This window comes from Phalangium opilio, unplaced genomic scaffold, assembly GCF_054372755.1.
Source record: "Phalangium opilio isolate 3A_F unplaced genomic scaffold, DU_Popi_V2 ptg000077l_1, whole genome shotgun sequence".
Lineage (NCBI taxonomy): Eukaryota > Metazoa > Arthropoda > Arachnida > Opiliones > Phalangiidae > Phalangium > Phalangium opilio.
Genome location: NW_028324185.1, coordinates 10,389,708 through 10,414,244, shown reverse-complemented (window position 1 = coordinate 10,414,244; position 24,537 = coordinate 10,389,708). Strand labels below are relative to the sequence as shown.

General features: G+C 44.7%; 58 non-coding genes across 58 annotated transcripts; all 58 read right to left on the bottom strand.

The window, feature by feature from the left end:
* Positions 1–313: 313 nt before the first annotated feature.
* On the bottom strand, positions 314–386 carry TRNAV-CAC (transfer RNA valine (anticodon CAC)). Its single transcript has one exon. It is a non-coding gene; the product is annotated as a tRNA-Val (tRNA).
* Positions 387–470: 84 nt separating this feature from the next.
* TRNAD-AUC (transfer RNA aspartic acid (anticodon AUC)) lies at positions 471–543 on the bottom strand. The gene has a single exon. It is a non-coding gene; the product is annotated as a tRNA-Asp (tRNA).
* A 239-nt stretch (positions 544–782) lies between these two features.
* TRNAV-CAC (transfer RNA valine (anticodon CAC)) lies at positions 783–855 on the bottom strand. Its single transcript has one exon. It is a non-coding gene; the product is annotated as a tRNA-Val (tRNA).
* An 84-nt stretch (positions 856–939) lies between these two features.
* Positions 940–1,012, bottom strand: TRNAD-AUC (transfer RNA aspartic acid (anticodon AUC)). Its single transcript has one exon. It is a non-coding gene; the product is annotated as a tRNA-Asp (tRNA).
* An 83-nt stretch (positions 1,013–1,095) lies between these two features.
* On the bottom strand, positions 1,096–1,168 carry TRNAV-CAC (transfer RNA valine (anticodon CAC)). The gene has a single exon. It is a non-coding gene; the product is annotated as a tRNA-Val (tRNA).
* A 240-nt stretch (positions 1,169–1,408) lies between these two features.
* TRNAV-CAC (transfer RNA valine (anticodon CAC)) lies at positions 1,409–1,481 on the bottom strand. The gene has a single exon. It is a non-coding gene; the product is annotated as a tRNA-Val (tRNA).
* A 240-nt stretch (positions 1,482–1,721) lies between these two features.
* On the bottom strand, positions 1,722–1,794 carry TRNAV-AAC (transfer RNA valine (anticodon AAC)). Its single transcript has one exon. It is a non-coding gene; the product is annotated as a tRNA-Val (tRNA).
* Positions 1,795–2,053: 259 nt separating this feature from the next.
* TRNAV-CAC (transfer RNA valine (anticodon CAC)) lies at positions 2,054–2,126 on the bottom strand. Its single transcript has one exon. It is a non-coding gene; the product is annotated as a tRNA-Val (tRNA).
* A 240-nt stretch (positions 2,127–2,366) lies between these two features.
* On the bottom strand, positions 2,367–2,439 carry TRNAV-CAC (transfer RNA valine (anticodon CAC)). The gene has a single exon. It is a non-coding gene; the product is annotated as a tRNA-Val (tRNA).
* Positions 2,440–2,679: 240 nt separating this feature from the next.
* TRNAV-CAC (transfer RNA valine (anticodon CAC)) lies at positions 2,680–2,752 on the bottom strand. The gene has a single exon. It is a non-coding gene; the product is annotated as a tRNA-Val (tRNA).
* A 240-nt stretch (positions 2,753–2,992) lies between these two features.
* Positions 2,993–3,065, bottom strand: TRNAV-AAC (transfer RNA valine (anticodon AAC)). The gene has a single exon. It is a non-coding gene; the product is annotated as a tRNA-Val (tRNA).
* Positions 3,066–3,480: 415 nt separating this feature from the next.
* On the bottom strand, positions 3,481–3,553 carry TRNAV-CAC (transfer RNA valine (anticodon CAC)). The gene has a single exon. It is a non-coding gene; the product is annotated as a tRNA-Val (tRNA).
* A 240-nt stretch (positions 3,554–3,793) lies between these two features.
* TRNAV-AAC (transfer RNA valine (anticodon AAC)) lies at positions 3,794–3,866 on the bottom strand. Its single transcript has one exon. It is a non-coding gene; the product is annotated as a tRNA-Val (tRNA).
* Positions 3,867–4,125: 259 nt separating this feature from the next.
* TRNAV-CAC (transfer RNA valine (anticodon CAC)) lies at positions 4,126–4,198 on the bottom strand. Its single transcript has one exon. It is a non-coding gene; the product is annotated as a tRNA-Val (tRNA).
* Positions 4,199–4,438: 240 nt separating this feature from the next.
* On the bottom strand, positions 4,439–4,511 carry TRNAV-CAC (transfer RNA valine (anticodon CAC)). Its single transcript has one exon. It is a non-coding gene; the product is annotated as a tRNA-Val (tRNA).
* A 240-nt stretch (positions 4,512–4,751) lies between these two features.
* On the bottom strand, positions 4,752–4,824 carry TRNAV-CAC (transfer RNA valine (anticodon CAC)). The gene has a single exon. It is a non-coding gene; the product is annotated as a tRNA-Val (tRNA).
* Positions 4,825–5,064: 240 nt separating this feature from the next.
* On the bottom strand, positions 5,065–5,137 carry TRNAV-AAC (transfer RNA valine (anticodon AAC)). The gene has a single exon. It is a non-coding gene; the product is annotated as a tRNA-Val (tRNA).
* Positions 5,138–5,396: 259 nt separating this feature from the next.
* On the bottom strand, positions 5,397–5,469 carry TRNAV-CAC (transfer RNA valine (anticodon CAC)). Its single transcript has one exon. It is a non-coding gene; the product is annotated as a tRNA-Val (tRNA).
* Positions 5,470–5,709: 240 nt separating this feature from the next.
* On the bottom strand, positions 5,710–5,782 carry TRNAV-CAC (transfer RNA valine (anticodon CAC)). Its single transcript has one exon. It is a non-coding gene; the product is annotated as a tRNA-Val (tRNA).
* Positions 5,783–6,023: 241 nt separating this feature from the next.
* Positions 6,024–6,096, bottom strand: TRNAV-CAC (transfer RNA valine (anticodon CAC)). The gene has a single exon. It is a non-coding gene; the product is annotated as a tRNA-Val (tRNA).
* Positions 6,097–6,180: 84 nt separating this feature from the next.
* On the bottom strand, positions 6,181–6,253 carry TRNAV-CAC (transfer RNA valine (anticodon CAC)). The gene has a single exon. It is a non-coding gene; the product is annotated as a tRNA-Val (tRNA).
* A 240-nt stretch (positions 6,254–6,493) lies between these two features.
* On the bottom strand, positions 6,494–6,566 carry TRNAV-CAC (transfer RNA valine (anticodon CAC)). Its single transcript has one exon. It is a non-coding gene; the product is annotated as a tRNA-Val (tRNA).
* Positions 6,567–7,294: 728 nt separating this feature from the next.
* Positions 7,295–7,367, bottom strand: TRNAV-CAC (transfer RNA valine (anticodon CAC)). The gene has a single exon. It is a non-coding gene; the product is annotated as a tRNA-Val (tRNA).
* A 240-nt stretch (positions 7,368–7,607) lies between these two features.
* Positions 7,608–7,680, bottom strand: TRNAV-CAC (transfer RNA valine (anticodon CAC)). The gene has a single exon. It is a non-coding gene; the product is annotated as a tRNA-Val (tRNA).
* Positions 7,681–7,921: 241 nt separating this feature from the next.
* TRNAV-CAC (transfer RNA valine (anticodon CAC)) lies at positions 7,922–7,994 on the bottom strand. Its single transcript has one exon. It is a non-coding gene; the product is annotated as a tRNA-Val (tRNA).
* Positions 7,995–8,078: 84 nt separating this feature from the next.
* On the bottom strand, positions 8,079–8,151 carry TRNAV-CAC (transfer RNA valine (anticodon CAC)). Its single transcript has one exon. It is a non-coding gene; the product is annotated as a tRNA-Val (tRNA).
* Positions 8,152–8,391: 240 nt separating this feature from the next.
* Positions 8,392–8,464, bottom strand: TRNAV-CAC (transfer RNA valine (anticodon CAC)). Its single transcript has one exon. It is a non-coding gene; the product is annotated as a tRNA-Val (tRNA).
* A 396-nt stretch (positions 8,465–8,860) lies between these two features.
* TRNAV-CAC (transfer RNA valine (anticodon CAC)) lies at positions 8,861–8,933 on the bottom strand. Its single transcript has one exon. It is a non-coding gene; the product is annotated as a tRNA-Val (tRNA).
* Positions 8,934–9,172: 239 nt separating this feature from the next.
* Positions 9,173–9,245, bottom strand: TRNAV-CAC (transfer RNA valine (anticodon CAC)). Its single transcript has one exon. It is a non-coding gene; the product is annotated as a tRNA-Val (tRNA).
* An 84-nt stretch (positions 9,246–9,329) lies between these two features.
* On the bottom strand, positions 9,330–9,402 carry TRNAV-CAC (transfer RNA valine (anticodon CAC)). The gene has a single exon. It is a non-coding gene; the product is annotated as a tRNA-Val (tRNA).
* A 239-nt stretch (positions 9,403–9,641) lies between these two features.
* On the bottom strand, positions 9,642–9,714 carry TRNAA-AGC (transfer RNA alanine (anticodon AGC)). Its single transcript has one exon. It is a non-coding gene; the product is annotated as a tRNA-Ala (tRNA).
* A 5,907-nt stretch (positions 9,715–15,621) lies between these two features.
* TRNAV-CAC (transfer RNA valine (anticodon CAC)) lies at positions 15,622–15,694 on the bottom strand. The gene has a single exon. It is a non-coding gene; the product is annotated as a tRNA-Val (tRNA).
* Positions 15,695–15,933: 239 nt separating this feature from the next.
* On the bottom strand, positions 15,934–16,006 carry TRNAV-CAC (transfer RNA valine (anticodon CAC)). The gene has a single exon. It is a non-coding gene; the product is annotated as a tRNA-Val (tRNA).
* A 240-nt stretch (positions 16,007–16,246) lies between these two features.
* TRNAV-AAC (transfer RNA valine (anticodon AAC)) lies at positions 16,247–16,319 on the bottom strand. The gene has a single exon. It is a non-coding gene; the product is annotated as a tRNA-Val (tRNA).
* Positions 16,320–16,578: 259 nt separating this feature from the next.
* Positions 16,579–16,651, bottom strand: TRNAV-CAC (transfer RNA valine (anticodon CAC)). The gene has a single exon. It is a non-coding gene; the product is annotated as a tRNA-Val (tRNA).
* A 240-nt stretch (positions 16,652–16,891) lies between these two features.
* TRNAV-CAC (transfer RNA valine (anticodon CAC)) lies at positions 16,892–16,964 on the bottom strand. The gene has a single exon. It is a non-coding gene; the product is annotated as a tRNA-Val (tRNA).
* A 240-nt stretch (positions 16,965–17,204) lies between these two features.
* TRNAV-CAC (transfer RNA valine (anticodon CAC)) lies at positions 17,205–17,277 on the bottom strand. The gene has a single exon. It is a non-coding gene; the product is annotated as a tRNA-Val (tRNA).
* A 240-nt stretch (positions 17,278–17,517) lies between these two features.
* TRNAV-AAC (transfer RNA valine (anticodon AAC)) lies at positions 17,518–17,590 on the bottom strand. Its single transcript has one exon. It is a non-coding gene; the product is annotated as a tRNA-Val (tRNA).
* Positions 17,591–18,005: 415 nt separating this feature from the next.
* On the bottom strand, positions 18,006–18,078 carry TRNAV-CAC (transfer RNA valine (anticodon CAC)). Its single transcript has one exon. It is a non-coding gene; the product is annotated as a tRNA-Val (tRNA).
* A 240-nt stretch (positions 18,079–18,318) lies between these two features.
* TRNAV-CAC (transfer RNA valine (anticodon CAC)) lies at positions 18,319–18,391 on the bottom strand. The gene has a single exon. It is a non-coding gene; the product is annotated as a tRNA-Val (tRNA).
* A 240-nt stretch (positions 18,392–18,631) lies between these two features.
* TRNAV-CAC (transfer RNA valine (anticodon CAC)) lies at positions 18,632–18,704 on the bottom strand. The gene has a single exon. It is a non-coding gene; the product is annotated as a tRNA-Val (tRNA).
* A 240-nt stretch (positions 18,705–18,944) lies between these two features.
* TRNAV-AAC (transfer RNA valine (anticodon AAC)) lies at positions 18,945–19,017 on the bottom strand. The gene has a single exon. It is a non-coding gene; the product is annotated as a tRNA-Val (tRNA).
* A 415-nt stretch (positions 19,018–19,432) lies between these two features.
* TRNAV-CAC (transfer RNA valine (anticodon CAC)) lies at positions 19,433–19,505 on the bottom strand. Its single transcript has one exon. It is a non-coding gene; the product is annotated as a tRNA-Val (tRNA).
* Positions 19,506–19,746: 241 nt separating this feature from the next.
* Positions 19,747–19,819, bottom strand: TRNAV-CAC (transfer RNA valine (anticodon CAC)). Its single transcript has one exon. It is a non-coding gene; the product is annotated as a tRNA-Val (tRNA).
* Positions 19,820–19,903: 84 nt separating this feature from the next.
* On the bottom strand, positions 19,904–19,976 carry TRNAV-CAC (transfer RNA valine (anticodon CAC)). Its single transcript has one exon. It is a non-coding gene; the product is annotated as a tRNA-Val (tRNA).
* Positions 19,977–20,685: 709 nt separating this feature from the next.
* On the bottom strand, positions 20,686–20,758 carry TRNAV-CAC (transfer RNA valine (anticodon CAC)). Its single transcript has one exon. It is a non-coding gene; the product is annotated as a tRNA-Val (tRNA).
* Positions 20,759–21,017: 259 nt separating this feature from the next.
* TRNAV-CAC (transfer RNA valine (anticodon CAC)) lies at positions 21,018–21,090 on the bottom strand. Its single transcript has one exon. It is a non-coding gene; the product is annotated as a tRNA-Val (tRNA).
* Positions 21,091–21,330: 240 nt separating this feature from the next.
* TRNAV-CAC (transfer RNA valine (anticodon CAC)) lies at positions 21,331–21,403 on the bottom strand. Its single transcript has one exon. It is a non-coding gene; the product is annotated as a tRNA-Val (tRNA).
* An 84-nt stretch (positions 21,404–21,487) lies between these two features.
* On the bottom strand, positions 21,488–21,560 carry TRNAV-CAC (transfer RNA valine (anticodon CAC)). The gene has a single exon. It is a non-coding gene; the product is annotated as a tRNA-Val (tRNA).
* Positions 21,561–21,800: 240 nt separating this feature from the next.
* TRNAV-CAC (transfer RNA valine (anticodon CAC)) lies at positions 21,801–21,873 on the bottom strand. The gene has a single exon. It is a non-coding gene; the product is annotated as a tRNA-Val (tRNA).
* A 396-nt stretch (positions 21,874–22,269) lies between these two features.
* On the bottom strand, positions 22,270–22,342 carry TRNAV-CAC (transfer RNA valine (anticodon CAC)). The gene has a single exon. It is a non-coding gene; the product is annotated as a tRNA-Val (tRNA).
* Positions 22,343–22,581: 239 nt separating this feature from the next.
* TRNAV-CAC (transfer RNA valine (anticodon CAC)) lies at positions 22,582–22,654 on the bottom strand. The gene has a single exon. It is a non-coding gene; the product is annotated as a tRNA-Val (tRNA).
* An 84-nt stretch (positions 22,655–22,738) lies between these two features.
* Positions 22,739–22,811, bottom strand: TRNAV-CAC (transfer RNA valine (anticodon CAC)). The gene has a single exon. It is a non-coding gene; the product is annotated as a tRNA-Val (tRNA).
* Positions 22,812–23,050: 239 nt separating this feature from the next.
* TRNAA-AGC (transfer RNA alanine (anticodon AGC)) lies at positions 23,051–23,123 on the bottom strand. The gene has a single exon. It is a non-coding gene; the product is annotated as a tRNA-Ala (tRNA).
* Positions 23,124–23,283: 160 nt separating this feature from the next.
* TRNAV-CAC (transfer RNA valine (anticodon CAC)) lies at positions 23,284–23,356 on the bottom strand. Its single transcript has one exon. It is a non-coding gene; the product is annotated as a tRNA-Val (tRNA).
* A 240-nt stretch (positions 23,357–23,596) lies between these two features.
* TRNAV-CAC (transfer RNA valine (anticodon CAC)) lies at positions 23,597–23,669 on the bottom strand. The gene has a single exon. It is a non-coding gene; the product is annotated as a tRNA-Val (tRNA).
* A 241-nt stretch (positions 23,670–23,910) lies between these two features.
* Positions 23,911–23,983, bottom strand: TRNAV-CAC (transfer RNA valine (anticodon CAC)). Its single transcript has one exon. It is a non-coding gene; the product is annotated as a tRNA-Val (tRNA).
* An 84-nt stretch (positions 23,984–24,067) lies between these two features.
* Positions 24,068–24,140, bottom strand: TRNAV-CAC (transfer RNA valine (anticodon CAC)). Its single transcript has one exon. It is a non-coding gene; the product is annotated as a tRNA-Val (tRNA).
* Positions 24,141–24,537: the final 397 nt, after the last annotated feature.

Here is a 24,537-nt window from a genome sequence, read left to right as displayed (position 1 = left end):
ATGTATCTACCAGGTCGCGAACCTGGGACCTTCCGCGTGTTAGGCGGAAGTGATAACCACTACACCATCGATACGTAACTACACGAAGATACGTAGTAGTTCTGGGTTTTTCAAGAGATCTAGCTTATTTTTATGCCCAATCACGATGGTCAAAAGTTGTATCTACCAGGGCTCGAACCTGGGACCTTCCGCGTGTTAGGCGGAAGTGATAACCACTACACCATCGATACGTAACTACACGTAGATACGTAGTAATTCTGGGTTTTTCAAGAGATCTAGCTTATTTTTATGCCCAATCACGATGGTCAAAACTTGTATCTACCAGGGCTCGAACCTGGGACCTTCCGCGTGTGAAGCGGACGTGATAACCACTACACCATAGATACGTAACTAAACCATCGATACGTAGTAATTCTGAGTTTTTCAAGAGATCTAGCTTATTTTTATGCCCAATCACTATGGTCAAAACGTGTATCTACCAGGTCTCGAACCTGGGACCTTCCGCGTGATAGGCGGACGTGATAACCACTACACCATCGATACGTAACTACACGTAGATACTTAGTAATTCTGGGTTTTTCAAGAGATCTAGCTTATTTTTATGCCCAATCACTATGGTCAAAACGTGTATCTACCAGGGCTCGAACCTGGGACCTTCCGCGTGTTAGGCGGAAGTGATAACCACTACACCATCGATACGTAACTACACGTAGATACGTAGTAATTCTGGGTTTTTCAAGAGATCTAGCTTATTTTTATGCCCAATCACAATGGTCAAAACTTGTATCTACCAGGGCTCGAACCTGGGACCTTCCGCGTGTGAAGCGGACGTGATAACCACTACACCATAGATACGTAACTACACCGTAGATACGTAGTAATTCTGGGTTTTTCAAGAGATCTAGCTTATTTTTATGCCCAATCACGATGGTCAAAACGTGTATCTACCAGGTCTCGAACCTGGGACCTTCCGCGTGATAGGCGGACGTGATAACCACTACACCATCGATACGTAACTACACGTAGATACGTAGTAATTCTGGGTTTTTCAAGAGATCTAGCTTATTTTTATGCCCAATCACGATGGTCAAAACTTGTATCTACCAGGGCTCGAACCTGGGACCTTCCGCGTGTGAAGCGGACGTGATAACCACTACACCATAGATACGTAACTAAACCATCGATACGTAGTAATTCTGAGTTTTTCAAGAGATCTAGCTTATTTTTATGCCCAATCACTATGGTCAAAACATGTATCTACCAGGTCTCGAACCTGGGACCTTCCGCGTGTTAGGCGGAAGTGATAACCACTACACCATCGATACGTAACTTCACGTAGATACGTAGTAATTCTGGGTTTTTCAAGAGATCTAGCTTATTTTTATCCCCAATCACGATGGTCAAAACTTGTATCTACCAGGGCTCGAACCTGGGACCTTCCGCGTGTGAAGCGGACGTGATAACCACTACACCACAGATACGTAACTACACCGTAGATACGTAGTAATTCTGGGTTTTTCAAGAGATCTAGCTTATTTTTATGCCCAATCACTATGTTCAAAACATGTATCTACCAGGTCGCGAACCTGGGACCTTCCGCGTGTTAGGCGGAAGTGATAACCACTACACCATCGATACGTAACTACACGAAGATACGTAGTAGTTCTGGGTTTTTCAAGAGATCTAGCTTATTTTTATGCCCAATCACGATGGTCAAAAGTTGTATCTACCAGGGCTCGAACCTGGGACCTTCCGGGTGTTAGGCGGACGTGATAACCACTACACCATAGATACGTAACTACACCATAGATACGTAACTACACCATAGATACGTAGTAATTCTGAGTTTTTCAAGCGATCTAGCTTATTTTTATGCCCAACCACTATGGTCAAAACATGTATCTACCAGGTCTCGAACCTGGGACCTTCCGCGTGTTAGGCGGAAGTGATAACCACTACACCATCGATACGTAACTACACGTAGATACGTAGTAATTCTGGGTTTTTCAAGAGATCTAGCTTATCTTTATGCCCAATCACAATGTTCAAAACTTGTATCTACCAGGGCTCGAACCTGGGAACTTCCGCGTGTGAAGCGGACGTGATAACCACTACACCATAGATACGTAACTACACCATAGATACGTAGTAATTCTGGGTTTTTCAAGAGATCTAGCTTATTTTTGTGCCCAATCACTATGGTCAAAACATGTATCTACCAGGTCGTGAACCTGGGACCTTCCGCGTGTTAGGCGGTAGTGATAACCACTACACCATCGATACGTAACTACACGAAGATACGTAGTAATTCTGGGTTTTTCAAGAGATCTAGCTTATTTTTATGCCCAATCACGATGGTCAAAACTTGTATCTACCAGGGCTCGAACCTGGGACCTTCCGCGTGTGAAGCGGACGTGATAACCACTACACCATAGATACGTAACTAAACCATCGATACGTAGTAATTCTGAGTTTTTCAAGAGATCTAGCTTATTTTTATGCCCAATCACTATGGTCAAAACATGTATCTACCAGGTCTCGAACCTGGGACCTTCCGCGTGTTAGGCGGAAGTGATAACCACTACACCATCGATACGTAACTTCACGTAGATACGTAGTAATTCTGGGTTTTTCAAGAGATCTAGCTTATTTTTATCCCCAATCACGATGGTCAAAACTTGTATCTACCAGGGCTCGAACCTGGGACCTTCCGCGTGTGAAGCGGACGTGATAACCACTACACCACAGATACGTAACTACACCGTAGATACGTAGTAATTCTGGGTTTTTCAAGAGATCTAGCTTATTTTTATGCCCAATCACTATGTTCAAAACATGTATCTACCAGGTCGCGAACCTGGGACCTTCCGCGTGTTAGGCGGAAGTGATAACCACTACACCATCGATACGTAACTACACGAAGATACGTAGTAGTTCTGGGTTTTTCAAGAGATCTAGCTTATTTTTATGCCCAATCACGATGGTCAAAAGTTGTATCTACCAGGGCTCGAACCTGGGACCTTCCGGGTGTTAGGCGGACGTGATAACCACTACACCATAGATACGTAACTACACCATAGATACGTAACTACACCATAGATACGTAGTAATTCTGAGTTTTTCAAGCGATCTAGCTTATTTTTATGCCCAACCACTATGGTCAAAACATGTATCTACCAGGTCTCGAACCTGGGACCTTCCGCGTGTTAGGCGGAAGTGATAACCACTACACCATCGATACGTAACTACACGTAGATACGTAGTAATTCTGGGTTTTTCAAGAGATCTAGCTTATTTTTATGCCCAATCACTATGGTCAAAACATGTATCTACCAGGTCTCGAACCTGGGACCTTCCGCGTGTTAGGCGGAAGTGATAACCACTACACCATCGATACGTAACTTCACGTAGATACGTAGTAATTCTGGGTTTTTCAAGAGATCTAGCTTATTTTTATCCCCAATCACGATGGTCAAAACTTGTATCTACCAGGGCTCGAACCTGGGACCTTCCGCGTGTGAAGCGGACGTGATAACCACTACACCACAGATACGTAACTACACCGTAGATACGTAGTAATTCTGGGTTTTTCAAGAGATCTAGCTTATTTTTATGCCCAATCACTATGTTCAAAACATGTATCTACCAGGTCGCGAACCTGGGACCTTCCGCGTGTTAGGCGGAAGTGATAACCACTACACCATCGATACGTAACTACACGAAGATACGTAGTAGTTCTGGGTTTTTCAAGAGATCTAGCTTATTTTTATGCCCAATCACGATGGTCAAAAGTTGTATCTACCAGGGCTCGAACCTGGGACCTTCCGGGTGTTAGGCGGACGTGATAACCACTACACCATAGATACGTAACTACACCATAGATACGTAACTACACCATAGATACGTAGTAATTCTGAGTTTTTCAAGCGATCTAGCTTATTTTTATGCCCAACCACTATGGTCAAAACATGTATCTACCAGGTCTCGAACCTGGGACCTTCCGCGTGTTAGGCGGAAGTGATAACCACTACACCATCGATACGTAACTACACGTAGATACGTAGTAATTCTGGGTTTTTCAAGAGATCTAGCTTATCTTTATGCCCAATCACAATGTTCAAAACTTGTATCTACCAGGGCTCGAACCTGGGAACTTCCGCGTGTGAAGCGGACGTGATAACCACTACACCATAGATACGTAACTACACCATAGATACGTAGTAATTCTGGGTTTTTCAAGAGATCTAGCTTATTTTTGTGCCCAATCACTATGGTCAAAACATGTATCTACCAGGTCGTGAACCTGGGACCTTCCGCGTGTTAGGCGGTAGTGATAACCACTACACCATCGATACGTAACTACACGAAGATACGTAGTAATTCTGGGTTTTTCAAGAGATCTAGCTTATTTTTATGCCCAATCACGATGGTCAAAACTTGTATCTACCAGGGCTCGAACCTGGGACCTTCCGCGTGTGAAGCGGACGTGATAACCACTACACCATAGATACGTAACTAAACCATCGATACGTAGTAATTCTGAGTTTTTCAAGAGATCTAGCTTATTTTTATGCCCAATCACTATGGTCAAAACATGTATCTACCAGGTCTCGAACCTGGGACCTTCCGCGTGTTAGGCGGAAGTGATAACCACTACACCATCGATACGTAACTTCACGTAGATACGTAGTAATTCTGGGTTTTTCAAGAGATCTAGCTTATTTTTATCCCCAATCACGATGGTCAAAACTTGTATCTACCAGGGCTCGAACCTGGGACCTTCCGCGTGTGAAGCGGACGTGATAACCACTACACCACAGATACGTAACTACACCGTAGATACGTAGTAATTCTGGGTTTTTCAAGAGATCTAGCTTATTTTTATGCCCAATCACTATGTTCAAAACATGTATCTACCAGGTCGCGAACCTGGGACCTTCCGCGTGTTAGGCGGAAGTGATAACCACTACACCATCGATACGTAACTACACGAAGATACGTAGTAGTTCTGGGTTTTTCAAGAGATCTAGCTTATTTTTATGCCCAATCACGATGGTCAAAAGTTGTATCTACCAGGGCTCGAACCTGGGACCTTCCGGGTGTTAGGCGGACGTGATAACCACTACACCATAGATACGTAACTACACCATAGATACGTAACTACACCATAGATACGTAGTAATTCTGAGTTTTTCAAGCGATCTAGCTTATTTTTATGCCCAACCACTATGGTCAAAACATGTATCTACCAGGTCTCGAACCTGGGACCTTCCGCGTGTTAGGCGGAAGTGATAACCACTACACCATCGATACGTAACTACACGTAGATACGTAGTAATTCTGGGTTTTTCAAGAGATCTAGCTTATCTTTATGCCCAATCACAATGTTCAAAACTTGTATCTACCAGGGCTCGAACCTGGGAACTTCCGCGTGTGAAGCGGACGTGATAACCACTACACCATAGATACGTAACTACACCGTAGATACGTAGTAATTCTGGGTTTTTCAAGAGATCTAGCTTATTTTTGTGCCCAATCACTATGGTCAAAACATGTATCTACCAGGTCGTGAACCTGGGACCTTCCGCGTGTTAGGCGGTAGTGATAACCACTACACCATCGATACGTAACTACACGAAGATACGTAGTAATTCTGGGTTTTTCAAGAGATCTAGCTTATTTTTATGCCCAATCACGATGGTCAAAACTTGTATCTACCAGGGCTCGAACCTGGGACCTTCCGCGTGTGAAGCGGACGTGATAACCACTACACCATAGATACGTAACTACACCACAGATACGTAGTAATTCTGAGTTTTTCAAGAGATCTAGCTTATTTTTATGCCCAATCACTATGGTCAAAACATGTATATACCAGGTCTCGAACCTGGGACCTTCCGCGTGTTAGGCGGACGTGATAACCACTACACCATAGAAACGTAACTAGACCATAGATACGTAGTAATTCTGAGTTTTTCAAGAGATCTAGCTTATTTTTATGCCCAATCACGATGGTCAAAACTTGTATATACCAGGGCTCGAAACTGGGACCTTCCGCGTGTGAAGCGGACGTGATAACCACTACACCATAGATACGTAACTACACCGTAGATACGTAGTAATTCTGGGTTTTTCAAGAGATCTAGCTTATTTTTATGCCCAATCAAGATGGTCAAAACTTGTATCTACCAGGGCTCGAACCTGGGACCTTCCGCGTGTGAAGCGGAAGTGATAACCACTACACCATCGATACGTAACTATATCGTAGATACGTAGTAATTCTGGGTTTTTCAAGAGATCTAGCTTATTTTTATGCCCAATCACTATGGTCAAAACATGTATCTACCAGGTCGCGAACCTGGGACCTTCCGCGTGTTAGGCGGAAGTGATAACCACTACACCATCGATACGTAACTACACGTAGATACGTAGTAATTCTGGGTTTTTCAAGAGATCTAGCTTATTTTTATGCCCAATCACGATGGTCAAAACTTGTATCTACCAAGGCTCGAACCTGGGTCCTTCCGCGTGTGAAGCGTACGTGATAACCACTACACCATAGATACGTAACTAAACCATCGATACGTAGTAATTATGAGTTTTTCAAGAGATCTAGCTTATTTTTATGCCCAATCACTATGGTCAAAACATGTATCTACCAGGTCTCGAACCTGGGACCTTCCGCGTGTTAGGCGTAAGTGATAACCACTACACCATCGATACGTAACTACACGTAGATACGTAGTAATTCTGGGTTTTTCAAGAGATCTAGCTTATTTTTATGCCCAATCACGATGGTCAAAACTTGTATATACCAGGGCTCGAACCTGGGACCTTCCGCGTGTTAGGCGAAAGTGATAACCACTACACCATCGATACGTAACTACACGTAGATACGTAGTAATTCTGGGTTTTTCAAGAGATATAGCTTATTTTTATGCCCAATCACGATGGTCAAAACTTTTATCTACCAAGGCTCGAACCTGGGTCCTTCCGCGTGTGAAGCGCACGTGATAACCACTACACCATAGATACGTAACTACACCATAGATACGTAACTACACCATAGATACGTAGTAATTCTGAGTTTTTCAAGCGATCTAGCTTATTTTTATGCCCAACCACTATGGTCAAAACATGTATCTACCAGGTCTCGAACCTGGGACCTTCCGCGTGTTAGGCGGAAGTGATAACCACTACACCATCGATACGAAACTACACGTAGATACGTAGTAATTCTGGGTTTTTCAAGAGATCTAGCTTATTTTTATGCCCAATCACAATGTTCAAAACTTGTATCTACCAGGGCTCGAACCTGGGAACTTCCGCGTGTGAAGCGGACGTGATAACCACTACACCATAGATACGTAACTACACCATAGATACGTAGTAATTCTGGGTTTTTCAAGAGATCTAGCTTATTTTTGTGCCCAATCACTATGGTCAAAACATGTATCTACCAGGTCGTGAACCTGGGACCTTCCGCGTGTTAGGCGGTAGTGATAACCACTACACCATCGATACGTAACTACACGAAGATACGTAGTAATTCTGGGTTTTTCAAGAGATCTAGCTTATTTTTATGCCCAATCACGATGGTCAAAACTTGTATCTACCAGGGCTCGAACCTGGGACCTTCCGCGTGTGAAGCGGACGTGATAACCACTACACCATAGATACGTAACTACACCACAGATACGTAGTAATTCTGAGTTTTTCAAGAGATCTAGCTTATTTTTATGCCCAATCACTATGGTCAAAACATGTATATACCAGGTCTCGAACCTGGGACCTTCCGCGTGTTAGGCGGACGTGATAACCACTACACCATAGAAACGTAACTACACCATAGATACGTAGTAATTCTGAGTTTTTCAAGAGATCTAGCTTATTTTTATGCCCAATCACGATGGTCAAAACTTGTATATACCAGGGCTCGAAACTGGGACCTTCCGCGTGTGAAGCGGACGTGATAACCACTACACCATAGATACGTAACTACACCGTAGATACGTAGTAATTCTGGGTTTTTCAAGAGATCTAGCTTATTTTTATGCCCAATCAAGATGGTCAAAACTTGTATCTACCAGGGCTCGAACCTGGGACCTTTCGCGTGTGAAGCGGAAGTGATAACCACTACACCATCGATACGTAACTATATCGTAGATACGTAGTAATTCTGGGTTTTTCAAGAGATCTAGCTTATTTTTATGCCCAATCACTATGGTCAAAACATGTATCTACCAGGTCGCGAACCTGGGACCTTCCGCGTGTTAGGCGGAAGTGATAACCACTACACCATCGATACGTAATTACACGTAGATACGTAGTAATTCTGGGTTTTTCAAGAGATCTAGCTTATTTTTATGCCCAATCACGATGGTCAAAACTTGTATCTACCAAGGCTCGAACCTGGGTCCTTCCGCGTGTGAAGCGTACGTGATAACCACTACACCATAGATACGTAACTAAACCATCGATACGTAGTAATTATGAGTTTTTCAAGAGATCTAGCTCATTTTTATGCCCAATCACTATGGTCAAAACATGTATCTATCAGGTCTCGAACCTGGGACCTTCCGCGTGTTAGGCGTAAGTGATAACCACTACACCATCGATACGTAACTACACGTAGATACGTAGTAATTCTGGGTTTTTCAAGAGATCTAGCTTATTTTTATGCCCAATCACGATGGTCAAAACTTGTATATACCAGGGCTCGAACCTGGGACCTTCCGCGTGTTAGGCGAAAGTGATAACCACTACACCATCGATACGTAACTACACGTAGATACGTAGTAATTCTGGGTTTTTCAAGAGATATAGCTTATTTTTATGCCCAATCACGATGGTCAAAACTTGTATCTACCAAGGCTCGAACCTGGGTCCTTCCGCGTGTGAAGCGCACGTGATAACCACTACACCATAGATACGTAACTACACCATAGATACGTAGTAATTCTGAGTTTTTCAAGAGATCTAGCTTATTTTATGCCCAATCACTATGGTCAAAACATGTATCTACCAGGTCTCGAACCTGGGACCTTCCGCGTGTTAGGCGGAAATGATAACCACTACACCATCGATACGTAACTACACGTAGATACGTAGTAATTCTGGGTTTTTCAAGAGATCTAGCTTATTTTTATGCCCAATCACGATGGTCAAAACTTGTATATACCAGGGCTCGAACCTGGGACCTTCCGCGTGTGAAGCGGACGTGATAACCACTACACCATAGATACGTAACTACACCGTAGATACGTAGTAATTCTGGGTTTTTCAAGAGATCTAGCTTATTTTTATGCCCAATCAAGATGGTCTAAACTTGTATCTACCAGGGCTCGAACCTGGGACCTTCCGCGTGTGAAGCGGAAGTGATAACCACTACACCATCGATACGTAACTGCACCGTAGATACGTAGTAATTCTGGGTTTTTCAAGAGATCTAGCTTAATTTTATGCCCAATCACTATGGTCAAAACATGTATCTACCAGGTCGCGAACTTGGGACCTTCCGCGTGTTAGGCGGAAGTGATAACCACTACACCATCGATACGAAACTACACGTAGATACGTAGTATTCTGGGTTTTTCAAGAGATCTAGCTTATTTTTATGCCCAATCACGATGGTCAAAACTTGTATCTACCAGGGCTCGAACCTGGGACCTTCCGCGTGCTAGGCGGACGTTATAACCACTACACCATAGATACGTAACTACACCATAGATACGTAACTACACCATAGATACGTAACTACACCATAGATAAGTAACTACACCATAGATACGTAGTAATTCTGAGTTTTTCAAGAGATCTATAGTCTGTCAAACGAAAGAAGAGCCCTGAGAAATTTGTCCAAATTGGTGTCGCCACCATCGACCCCATAGTACTTTATCAACTTGTTTTGTTTTGTCAATAGTCGTTTGTAATATAGTCTGCTATAAACAGATAGGCTTAATCGCAATAGAACCAATACATTTTGCAATATATGACAAGTACTTTAACTTATGTCATTAAAATATATTGCAATGCTAGTTCAACAAAGATAAAACTGGTGTCTTGTCGTTAATTTTGTTTTATATTCTTTAATACTCGATGATCGTAAAAACCTTGAAACATAAACATATTAAATATATATTGCAAAATGTATTGGTTCTATTGCGATTAAGCGAAGCCAATCTGTTTATAGCAGACTATATTACAGACGACTATTGACAAAACAAAACAATTTTATAAAGTACTATGGGGTCGATGGTGGCGACACCAATTTGGACAAATTTCTCAGGGCTCTTCTTTCGTTTGACAGACTATAGCTTATTTTTATGCCTTATCACTATGGTCAAAATATGTATCTACCAGGTCTCGAACCTGGGTCCTTCCGCGTGTGAAGCGGACGTTTTTTTTTTTTTTTTTTTTTTTTTTTTTTTATTATAAAACAAAATTTATACAAACGTCAAAGATAATCAATGTTACTTTGTACACATCAGGAAATAGCGAACAATTACAACCAGTCTAAGAATTGTTTTATATGCTTTAAAAAATGTTCATCACGATTCAATAACAAAAAATTGGAGCTTAAGGTTAGACGTAGTTCGCGTTTTAAAATAGCGTAACAACGTTTTTCTAAAATAGCTAACGAGACTTTGGCAGTACTAATTAAAAACGAACGTGCATTTAAAACCAGCCATTTAAAGAGTGACGTTAAGAAATGAACGAATTTCACACGGGATTTAGTGCGAATGCCAGCCGAATAATGTTGAAAGATGATAAAAGAGTCCCTGCCGGGCGTACAACTGCCCAGCACACTGTCAAGGGCCAAGCCTAATTTAGTGACAAAGAGGGACTGCCAGAGCCGAATCGTAAAGGGGCAGCGCAAGAAAATGTGCTCTAAAGTTTCGACATTGTTGAAGCAAAACACGCACGTGGGGTTAGACGAAAGACCGATGGCGAAAAGACGCTCAGACGTAAAGATAGCCCCATGCACCACTTGAAGGTTGACGTCGCGATGAGAAGGACGAAGCAAAGACGAGTGTAACGTTGACCAGGCAGGGCGAGGCAGGGGACCCCCAAAGAACCGGCGCCAGGCATGCTCACCTGGGGACTCAGCAACGGTGGAGAGCGCAAAACGACCGTAGATGACCTTGCTGGTCAGGGCAGTCAAGTCGAAATCCGCACCCGTATTATCGACTAGTGTCACACTGACCGTACGGCAGAAGCGGCGCCGCGACCGAACGCGGGAAAGACAAGTCTCCGGGAGAACAGAATGGATATATTGAACCGCAGTTGTAAGCCACGGCGGGCAAGGGGCGTCCGAAGCTAGCCCACACAGGTCAGCAATCGCGGGACTGGGTAAAAAACCCGGAACCACTTCGTAAGTAAAATCCCGTAAGCGATACAGACCGTGAAAAAGAAAACACGCACGAGCACGCGGACTGAGACCGGACATGTCAATACGCGGGTTGAAGAATAAAACCGAATTTAATAAATCGGGCGGGTCTCTAAAATGCAGATTCTGAGTGGCACAGAATTCAGACCAAGCGAGCCAAAGCTCACGATACCGGGGTGAGAGCCTCGCGACATACGAGGCAGGGAGCGTGCACTGCAAAATGTCAAATCCCGGGTCCGAGGCATGCAAAGAAGGACACAACAAATACTGAGCCAGTTCGTACGTACGTTGCGCGTCGGCGCCCGTAATATACCGTAACAGTTCTTGCAAGCGAAAAGTAAGTTTCTTCGTGCGCAAGTCAACCAGACCGAAGCCGCCGACCTTCTTCGGACGCGTAAGCAAAGAATAAGCGACCGTATGGGCGCGTTCACCCCACAAAAAAACCCAGGGTTTCCCGGCGAAAGTCGTCCTCAAACCGATTAGGTAACGCGAGGGACCGCAGCGAATGCCCCAGTAATGACATGGCCAAAGTGTTGACCACCACGATCTTGCCCGACAAGGAAAGGCGCCGACCTTTCCAAATGCGAAGGACACGACGGAATTTAGCCAAACGCGGGGTCCAGTTAAGATCGTCCGATACCGCGCCATCCGTATTGAGAAAGATGCCCAAAATCTCGAGCGGGTCGGACGAGATAGTGAGGTCCGCAACGGTGGATGGGGCTCGACCCCGGTCGCAACCCAACCACATACCTCGACACTTGGAGATGTTCAAGTCGGAACCCGACGCGAGGCCATACCGCTGATATTCCCGCACAACTTCCAAGACGGACGCTGTATCACGGACCACCAAGGCATTGTCATCGACATGAACCCGTAACAAGGGAGGAGGCTGAGAGGTCGGCCAAAGAATCCGGTCGATAGCGGGACGGCATTCCAAGGCGTAGCATAGGGGTTCGGAAGAGAGAACGTAAAGCAAGGGACTAAGCGGACAGCCCTGGCGGACCGATCGACCGAGCTGAAAAAAGTCTGTTAAATATCCATTTATTTTCAGGCAAGACTTGCTGCCAACGAGAAATAATTGAATCCACTTGCGAAAAGGCTCGCCGAAGCCAAAAGCGCGAAGTACCGCAAAGAGGTAGTCCCACGAAACCTGATCAAACGCTTTCGCGAGATCTAATTTAACGAGGATACCCGGCCCGCGAGACCGCTGCAGATAGTCCATGATGTCGGAGAAAAGGGCGGGAGTACTGGTCGCGGAACGTGAACGAACGGCGCCCGTTTGCGAACCATGAATTAACGATGGAAAAATTGAAGATAGCCGTGAACCGAGTACTTTCGCGACGAGCTTATAGTCCGCGTTTAGCAACGTGATGGGGCGTCTGTTCTTGACGTCTCTTAAATCACCGGCTTTAGGCAGCAAGATAATGAGCCCTTCCTTCATAGAAGGAGGAAGGCGACCCTCCGAGTGGCAATGGGAAAGGAGCGCAACAAATTCTTCCTGAATATGTGGCAGCACGAATCGCCAGAACTCATTAGTGAAACCGTCAGTACCCGGGCTTTTGCCGGCGGGAGCGCAATTTAAGACCATTGAAATGTCCGCCCACCGTATCGGGGCATCACAAACCTGCGCGTCGGCCGCACAAAGTCTGTTAGTAACGAAAGACGCGTAAAAGTCAATTACAGCCCGGTCCGTAGGACGTCTACGAGACATCGCCGCGAAGTGTTCAAAATAGCGCTGCCGAACGGCCCCCGGTTCCGTGAGGAGCTGCGCGTCAGGCGCGAAGACACATTTGATCGACTTAGAAGACTGCCGATGACGTTCCAGGCGGAGAAAAAAGGACGTAGGACTCTCACCGGCCGAGCGCCATTGCTGGTTAGCCCGTACTACTGCCCCCTGCAGCACCCCCCTGTCGAAGTCGTTTAAGGCCTCCTTCGCCACAAGAAAGTCCGCGAGACCAACCGAGGAATTAGATGCGGCCAGCTGAGTCTTGGACAAGGCTTCGCGTAAGCGAGTTCGTTCGGCGCGATCACGCGAGGCTTGAACCTTCCCGTACAACATGGCATGTTCGCGTAGGGACTGCTTTAAAGCTTCGTACCATGCAAATTTGTCCGGCAATTCGCGAAAGCGTTGGCGACTCCGGCGAAGAATGCGTAAGACCGCCTGGCGGTAGGCGTCGAACTGCAAGAGACGCGCATTAAAAGACCACGTACCTGGGCCCATCTTAACGCCGTCCAAGACGAGACGGAGTTCAAGGGCGCGATGATCCGAAAGGGGACACGGTAAGATCTGACAGGTCGTAACATTCTGACGATCCTCCCCGGCAAGGAGAACATAGTCGATGCGCGATTGAAGATAAGAGCCATACACGGGACCGGACCAGGTCCAGTCAAAGTTGTCCGCATGTGTTGCGCGCCAAACGTCAATGAGGTGGGTATCACGTAGAAATCGGAATAAGGCAGTCGAGCCCGAACGCGAAGAGGAACCAGACAATGGTCGGCGATCCAGACCCGGCTGCGCTACGTCGTTAAAGTCCCCGACGACTAGGGGACGCGAACAGCGCGAGACCACCCCCCGCAAGCGGTCATAAAAGGGCAAACGATCGGGCGCGACATTTGGAAGATACACGTTCACGATATCCAGAGGTTCGCTGTCAATGGACAAAGACGCCAAAATAAACCGACCCTCCCCACTACGTAGGACGCGGGAAGGCAAAACGTCAAGACCCGCCCGAATGCAAATGGCAACACCGCGAAAACCGGAAACAGGGTCATTATCAAAATAAATGGGACCGCGCCAAAGAGACCGAAAAACCGCGACATGGGAGCCCGACCAGTGAGTCTCTTGGAGACACAAAACGTCGAAACCCTTGCTCCATTCAACCAGTTCTTTCATCTTCGCCAGAGCCCGCAAACCGCGGACGTTAAGAGAAACGATTTTTATCATTGAAGGGCGAGAGCAGCGGAGGGGTTACCGGGTCAGCGATAAGACGTGGAGAAGGAGGCCGACCAAGCAAGGGGAGGTCTGACTTAGGTCGTTTCAGCCCCTGCTTACCACCGACAACACGCCAGTCGCCCTGGCCATCCTCGGGCGAAACAGAAGGTTCACCCTCACTACTAGAAACTGGACGTTTCTGAGCCGCAACCAGTACTTCAGAGTCTCCAGGCGCTGCAACTGGTGACCCGCCCTCCGGGATAACCTCGGCGGAAGAAACACCAACCGGCAAGTCGACAGAAGGTGTAGCAGGAGGCAAACGACGAGGTATATCAACATTGGGGCAAACCCGCGCGATATGCCCCTGAGCGTCACACCGGCGGCAAACGAAGAGAGGACAGTCCTTGTAGAGGTGAGAGTTAGACAGACACTTATTACAAACTTTGCCCTGCCGATCATGCCGAACGCGGTAGGAGCTTTCGAGCCCCATGACGTCGACCAAACGCAAACTATAAGGTAAGCTAGAGACACCCTCTGGTAGCGAAACCTTTATCGATCGTTGCCCGTAATACTTGCCATTTGTACGCTCCCAAACCACCTCACTTTTTAACTCGCAATTATAACTCAGCAACTTTGCCTTTAAAACGTCATCCGATACAAACTCCGGGAGATCAAAAAAGGTAGCAATGATCTCGCGACTCCCGACTTTACGCACCACGCAGTCTTCCGCCTCGAGCCCAAGACCTAATTCTGCGCAATTATCCGCATCTTCCAACGACACAAATGTTACGAAAAATCCGCCTTTCGTACTCACCACCGACGAATAAGAATCCGCACCAAAAGTCAATGACAAAGCCTCTTCAATCTTCGAAACAACGCGCTCCTGACATTCTACAAAAACCGAACGTTTCAAAACTTCCATCGTGTAAGTAGATTAGTAATAATAATAGATTAGTTGAAAAAATAACGGGACTCTGCCCGAGGCAGAGCCCAAAACGCGAGAAACCCGACTCAAAATAGACAGCAAAAAAGAAACTCACGCAAGGAAACGAATAAAAAAGCCAAAAGGCCGAAAAAAACCCGCGAGCAAGAGGAGAAGCCGAGGACGGAGCGAGAGAAAAAAGCGACCGCACTCGACGAAAACCAAAACGCGAATCCCTCGAACCTGGGACCTTCCGCGTGTTAGGCGAAAGTGATAACCACTACACCATCGATACGTAACTACACGTAGATACGTAGTAATTCTGGGTTTTTCAAGAGATATAGCTTATTTTTATGCCCAATCACGATGGTCAAAACTTGTATCTACCAAGGCTCGAACCTGGGTCCTTCCGCGTGTGAAGCGCACGTGATAACCACTACACCATAGATACGTAACTACACCATAGATACGTAGTAATTCTGAGTTTTTCAAGAGATCTAGCTTATTTTATGCCCAATCACTATGGTCAAAACATGTATCTACCAGGTCTCGAACCTGGGACCTTCCGCGTGTTAGGCGGAAATGATAACCACTACACCATCGATACGTAACTACACGTAGATACGTAGTAATTCTGGGTTTTTCAAGAGATCTAGCTTATTTTTATCCCCAATCACGATGGTCAAAACTTGTATCTACCAGGGCTCGAACCTGGGACCTTCCGCGTGTGAAGCGGACGTGATAACCACTACACCACAGATACGTAACTACACCGTAGATACGTAGTAATTCTGGGTTTTTCAAGAGATCTAGCTTATTTTTATGCCCAATCACTATGTTCAAAACATGTATCTACCAGGTCGCGAACCTGGGACCTTCCGCGTGTTAGGCGGAAGTGATAACCACTACACCATCGATACGTAACTACACGAAGATACGTAGTAGTTCTGGGTTTTTCAAGAGATCTAGCTTATTTTTATGCCCAATCACGATGGTCAAAAGTTGTATCTACCAGGGCTCGAACCTGGGACCTTCCGGGTGTTAGGCGGACGTGATAACCACTACACCATAGATACGTAACTACACCATAGATACGTAACTACACCATAGATACGTAGTAATTCTGAGTTTTTCAAGCGATCTAGCTTATTTTTATGCCCAACCACTATGGTCAAAACATGTATCTACCAGGTCTCGAACCTGGGACCTTCCGCGTGTTAGGCGGAAGTGATAACCACTACACCATCGATACGTAACTACACGTAGATACGTAGTAATTCTGGGTTTTTCAAGAGATCTAGCTTATCTTTATGCCCAATCACAATGTTCAAAACTTGTATCTACCAGGGCTCGAACCTGGGAACTTCCGCGTGTGAAGCGGACGTGATAACCACTACACCATAGATACGTAACTACACCATAGATACGTAGTAATTCTGGGTTTTTCAAGAGATCTAGCTTATTTTTGTGCCCAATCACTATGGTCAAAACATGTATCTACCAGGTCGTGAACCTGGGACCTTCCGCGTGTTAGGCGGTAGTGATAACCACTACACCATCGATACGTAACTACACGAAGATACGTAGTAATTCTGGGTTTTTCAAGAGATCTAGCTTATTTTTATGCCCAATCACGATGGTCAAAACTTGTATCTACCAGGGCTCGAACCTGGGACCTTCCGCGTGTGAAGCGGACGTGATAACCACTACACCATAGATACGTAACTAAACCATCGATACGTAGTAATTCTGAGTTTTTCAAGAGATCTAGCTTATTTTTATGCCCAATCACTATGGTCAAAACATGTATCTACCAGGTCTCGAACCTGGGACCTTCCGCGTGTTAGGCGGAAGTGATAACCACTACACCATCGATACGTAACTTCACGTAGATACGTAGTAATTCTGGGTTTTTCAAGAGATCTAGCTTATTTTTATCCCCAATCACGATGGTCAAAACTTGTATCTACCAGGGCTCGAACCTGGGACCTTCCGCGTGTGAAGCGGACGTGATAACCACTACACCACAGATACGTAACTACACCGTAGATACGTAGTAATTCTGGGTTTTTCAAGAGATCTAGCTTATTTTTATGCCCAATCACTATGTTCAAAACATGTATCTACCAGGTCGCGAACCTGGGACCTTCCGCGTGTTAGGCGGAAGTGATAACCACTACACCATCGATACGTAACTACACGAAGATACGTAGTAGTTCTGGGTTTTTCAAGAGATCTAGCTTATTTTTATGCCCAATCACGATGGTCAAAAGTTGTATCTACCAGGGCTCGAACCTGGGACCTTCCGGGTGTTAGGCGGACGTGATAACCACTACACCATAGATACGTAACTACACCATAGATACGTAACTACACCATAGATACGTAGTAATTCTGAGTTTTTCAAGCGATCTAGCTTATTTTTATGCCCAACCACTATGGTCAAAACATGTATCTACCAGGTCTCGAACCTGGGACCTTCCGCGTGTTAGGCGGAAGTGATAACCACTACACCATCGATACGTAACTACACGTAGATACGTAGTAATTCTGGGTTTTTCAAGAGATCTAGCTTATTTTTGTGCCCAATCACTATGGTCAAAACATGTATCTACCAGGTCGTGAACCTGGGACCTTCCGCGTGTTAGGCGGTAGTGATAACCACTACACCATCGATACGTAACTACACGAAGATACGTAGTAATTCTGGGTTTTTCAAGAGATCTAGCTTATCTTTATGCCCAATCACAATGTTCAAAACTTGTATCTACCAGGGCTCGAACCTGGGAACTTCCGCGTGTGAAGCGGACGTGATAACCACTACACCATAGATACGTAACTACACCATAGATACGTAGTAATTCTGGGTTTTTCAAGAGATCTAGCTTATTTTTGTGCCCAATCACTATGGTCAAAACATGTATCTACCAGGTCGTGAACCTGGGACCTTCCGCGTGTTAGGCGGTAGTGATAACCACTACACCATCGATACGTAACTACACGAAGATACGTAGTAATTCTGGGTTTTTCAAGAGATCTAGCTTATTTTTATGCCCAATCACGATGGTCAAAACTTGTATCTACCAGGGCTCGAACCTGGGACCTTCCGCGTGTGAAGCGGACGTGATAACCACTACACCATAGATACGTAACTAAACCATCGATACGTAGTAATTCTGAGTTTTTCAAGAGATCTAGCTTATTTTTATGCCCAATCACTATGGTCAAAACATGTATCTACCAGGTCTCGAACCTGGGACCTTCCGCGTGTTAGGCGGAAGTGATAACCACTACACCATCGATACGTAACTTCACGTAGATACGTAGTAATTCTGGGTTTTTCAAGAGATCTAGCTTATTTTTATCCCCAATCACGATGGTCAAAACTTGTATCTACCAGGGCTCGAACCTGGGACCTTCCGCGTGTGAAGCGGACGTGATAACCACTACACCACAGATACGTAACTACACCGTAGATACGTAGTAATTCTGGGTTTTTCAAGAGATCTAGCTTATTTTTATGCCCAATCACTATGTTCAAAACATGTATCTACCAGGTCGCGAACCTGGGACCTTCCGCGTGTTAGGCGGAAGTGATAACCACTACACCATCGATACGTAACTACACGAAGATACGTAGTAGTTCTGGGTTTTTCAAGAGATCTAGCTTATTTTTATGCCCAATCACGATGGTCAAAAGTTGTATCTACCAGGGCTCGAACCTGGGACCTTCCGGGTGTTAGGCGGACGTGATAACCACTACACCATAGATACGTAACTACACCATAGATACGTAACTACACCATAGATACGTAGTAATTCTGAGTTTTTCAAGCGATCTAGCTTATTTTTATGCCCAACCACTATGGTCAAAACATGTATCTACCAGGTCTCGAACCTGGGACCTTCCGCGTGTTAGGCGGAAGTGATAACCACTACACCATCGATACGTAACTACACGTAGATACGTAGTAATTCTGGGTTTTTCAAGAGATCTAGCTTATTTTTGTGCCCAATCACTATGGTCAAAACATGTATCTACCAGGTCGTGAACCTGGGACCTTCCGCGTGTTAGGCGGTAGTGATAACCACTACACCATCGATACGTAACTACACGAAGATACGTAGTAATTCTGGGTTTTTCAAGAGATCTAGCTTATTTTTATGCCCAATCACGATGGTCAAAACTTGTATCTACCAGGGCTCGAACCTGGGACCTTCCGCGTGTGAAGCGGACGTGATAACCACTACACCATAGATACGTAACTACACCACAGATACGTAGTAATTCTGAGTTTTTCAAGAGATCTAGCTTATTTTTATGCCCAATCACTATGGTCAAAACATGTATATACCAGGTCTCGAACCTGGGACCTTCCGCGTGTTAGGCGGACGTGATAACCACTACACCATAGAAACGTAACTAGACCATAGATACGTAGTAATTCTGAGTTTTTCAAGAGATCTAGCTTATTTTTATGCCCAATCACGATGGTCAAAACTTGTATATACCAGGGCTCGAAACTGGGACCTTCCGCGTGTGAAGCGGACGTGATAACCACTACACCATAGATACGTAACTACACCGTAGATACGTAGTAATTCTGGGTTTTTCAAGAGATCTAGCTTATTTTTATGCCCAATCAAGATGGTCAAAACTTGTATCTACCAGGGCTCGAACCTGGGACCTTCCGCGTGTGAAGCGGAAGTGATAACCACTACACCATCGATACGTAACTATATCGTAGATACGTAGTAATTCTGGGTTTTTCAAGAGATCTAGCTTATTTTTATGCCCAATCACTATGGTCAAAACATGTATCTACCAGGTCGCGAACCTGGGACCTTCCGCGTGTTAGGCGGAAGTGATAACCACTACACCATCGATACGTAACTACACGTAGATACGTAGTAATTCTGGGTTTTTCAAGAGATCTAGCTTATTTTTATGCCCAATCACGATGGTCAAAACTCTTATCTACCAAGGCTCGAACCTGGGTCCTTCCGCGTGTGAAGCGTACGTGATAACCACTACACCATAGATACGTAACTAAACCATCGATTCGTAGTAATTATGAGTTTTTCAAGAGATCTAGCTTATTTTTATGCCCAATCACTATGGTCAAAACATGTATCTACCAGGTCTCGAACCTGGGACCTTCCGCGTGTTAGGCGTAAGTGATAACCACTACACCATCGATACGTAACTACACGTAGATACGTAGTAATTCTGGGTTTTTCAAGAGATCTAGCTTATTTTTATGCCCAATCACGATGGTCAAAACTTGTATATACCAGGGCTCGAACCTGGGACCTTCCGCGTGTTAGGCGAAAGTGATAACCACTACACCATCGATACGTAACTACACGTAGATACGTAGTAATTTTGGGTTTTTCAAGAGATATAGCTTATTTTTATGCCCAATCACGATGGTCAAAACTTGTATCTACCAAGGCTCGAACCTGGGTCCTTCCGCGTGTGAAGCGCACGTGATAACCACTACACCATAGATACGTAACTACACCATAGATACGTAACTACACCATAGATACGTAGTAATTCTGAGTTTTTCAAGCGATCTAGCTTATTTTTATGCCCAACCACTATGGTCAAAACATGTATCTACCAGGTCTCGAACCTGGGACCTTCCGCGTGTTAGGCGGAAGTGATAACTACTACACCATCGATACGTAACTACACGTAGATACGTAGTAATTCTGGGTTTTTCAAGAGATCTAGCTTATTTTTATGCCCAATCACAATGTTCAAAACTTGTATCTACCAGGGCTCGAACCTGGGAACTTCCGCGTGTGAAGCGGACGTGATAACCACTACACCATAGATACGTAACTACACCATAGATACGTAGTAATTCTGGGTTTTTCAAGAGATCTAGCTTATTTTTGTGCCCAATCACTATCGTCAAAACATGTATCTACCAGGTCGTGAACCTGGGACCTTCCGCGTGTTAGGCGGTAGTGATAACCACTACACCATCGATACGTAACTACACGAAGATACGTAGTAATTCTGGGTTTTTCAAGAGATCTAGCTTATTTTTATGCCCAATCACGATGGTCAAAACTTGTATCTACCAGGGCTCGAACCTGGGACCTTCCGCGTGTGAAGCGGACGTGATAACCACTACACCATAGATACGTAACTACACCGTAGATACGTAGTAATTCTGGGTTTTTCAAGAGATCTAGCTTATTTTTATGCCCAATCAAGATGGTCAAAACTTGTATCTACCAGGGCTCGAACCTGGGACCTTCCGCGTGTGAAGCGGAAGTGATAACCACTACACCATCGATACGTAACTATATCGTAGATACGTAGTAATTCTGGGTTTTTCAAGAGATCTAGCTTATTTTTATGCCCAATCACTATGGTCAAAACATGTATCTACCAGGTCGCGAACCTGGGACCTTCCGCGTGTTAGGCGGAAGTGATAACCACTACACCATCGATACGTAATTACACGTAGATACGTAGTAATTCTGGGTTTTTCAAGAGATCTAGCTTATTTTTATGCCCAATCACGATGGTCAAAACTTGTATCTACCAAGGCTCGAACCTGGGTCCTTCCGCGTGTGAAGCGTACGTGATAACCACTACACCATAGATACGTAACTAAACCATCGATACGTAGTAATTATGAGTTTTTCAAGAGATCTAGCTCATTTTTATGCCCAATCACTATGGTCAAAACATGTATCTACCAGGTCTCGAACCTGGGACCTTCCGCGTGTTAGGCGTAAGTGATAACCACTACACCATCGATACGTAACTACACGTAGATACGTAGTAATTCTGGGTTTTTCAAGAGATCTAGCTTATTTTTATGCCCAATCACGATGGTCAAAACTTGTATATACCAGGGCTCGAACCTGGGACCTTCCGCGTGTTAGGCGAAAGTGATAACCACTACACCATCGATACGTAACTACACGTAGATACGTAGTAATTCTGGGTTTTTCAAGAGATATAGCTTATTTTTATGCCCAATCACGATGGTCAAAACTTGTATCTACCAAGGCTCGAACCTGGGTCCTTCCGCGTGTGAAGCGCACGTGATAACCACTACACCATAGATACGTAACTACACCATAGATACGTAGTAATTCTGAGTTTTTCAAGAGATCTAGCTTATTTTATGCCCAATCACTATGGTCAAAACATGTATCTACCAGGTCTCGAACCTGGGACCTTCCGCGTGTTAGGCGGAAATGATAACCACTACACCATCGATACGTAACTACACGTAGATACGTAGTAATTCTGGGTTTTTCAAGAGATCTAGCTTATTTTTATGCCCAATCACGATGGTCAAAACTTGTATATACCAGGGCTCGAACCTGGGACCTTCCGCGTGTGAAGCGGACGTGATAACCACTACACCATAGATACGTAACTACACCGTAGATACGTAGTAATTCTGGGTTTTTCAAGAGATCTAGCTTATTTTTATGCCCAATCAAGATGGTCTAAACTTGTATCTACCAGGGCTCGAACCTGGGACCTTCCGCGTGTGAAGCGGAAGTGATAACCACTACACCATCGATACGTAACTGCACCGTAGATACGTAGTAATTCTGGGTTTTTCAAGAGATCTAGCTTAATTTTATGCCCAATCACTATGGTCAAAACATGTATCTACCAGGTCGCGAACTTGGGACCTTCCGCGTGTTAGGCGGAAGTGATAACCACTACACCATCGATACGAAACTACACGTAGATACGTAGTATTCTGGGTTTTTCAAGAGATCTAGCTTATTTTTATGCCCAATCACGATGGTCAAAACTTGTATCTACCAGGGCTCGAACCTGGGACCTTCCGCGTGCTAGGCGGACGTTATAACCACTACACCATAGATACGTAACTACACCATAGATACGTAACTACACCATAGATACGTAACTACACCATAGATACGTAACTACACCATAGATAAGTAACTACACCATAGATACGTAGTAATTCTGAGTTTTTCAAGAGATCTAGCTCATTTTTATGCCCAATCACTATGGTCAAAACATGTATCTACCAGGTCTCGAACCTGGGACCTTCCGCGTGTGAAGCGGAAGTGATAACCACTACACCATCGATACGTAACTGCACCGTAGATACGTAGTAATTCTGGGTTTTTCAAGAGATCTAGCTTATTTTTGTGCCCAATCACTATGGTCAAAACATGTATCTACCAGGTCGTGAACCTGGGACCTTCCGCGTGTTAGGCGGTAGTGATAACCACTACACCATCGATACGTAACTACACGAAGATACGTAGTAATTCTGGGTTTTTCAAGAGATCTAGCTTATTTTTATGCCCAATCACGATGGTCAAAACTTGTATCTACCAGGGCTCGAACCTGGGACCTTCCGCGTGTGAAGCGGACGTGATAACCACTACACCATAGATACGTAACTACACCACAGATACGTAGTAATTCTGAGTTTTTCAAGAGATCTAGCTTATTTTTATGCCCAATCACTATGGTCAAAACATGTATATACCAGGTCTCGAACCTGGGACCTTCCGCGTGTTAGGCGGACGTGATAACCACTACACCATAGAAACGTAACTAGACCATAGATACGTAGTAATTCTGAGTTTTTCAAGAGATCTAGCTTATTTTTATGCCCAATCACGATGGTCAAAACTTGTATATACCAGGGCTCGAAACTGGGACCTTCCGCGTGTGAAGCGGACGTGATAACCACTACACCATAGATACGTAACTACACCGTAGATACGTAGTAATTCTGGGTTTTTCAAGAGATCTAGCTTATTTTTATGCCCAATCAAGATGGTCAAAACTTGTATCTACCAGGGCTCGAACCTGGGACCTTCCGCGTGTGAAGCGGAAGTGATAACCACTACACCATCGATACGTAACTATATAGTAGATACGTAGTAATTCTGGGTTTTTCAAGAGATCTAGCTTATTTTTATGCCCAATCACTATGGTCAAAACGTGTATCTACCAGGTCGCGAACCTGGGACCTTCCGCGTGTTAGGCGGAAGTGATAACCACTACACCATCGATACGTAACTACACGTAGATACGTAGTAATTCTGGGTTTTTCAAGAGATCTAGCTTATTTTTATGCCCAATCACGATGGTCAAAACTCTTATCTACCAAGGCTCGAACCTGGGTCCTTCCGCGTGTGAAGCGTACGTGATAACCACTACACCATAGATACGTAACTAAACCATCGATTCGTAGTAATTATGAGTTTTTCAAGAGATCTAGCTTATTTTTATGCCCAATCACTATGGTCAAAACA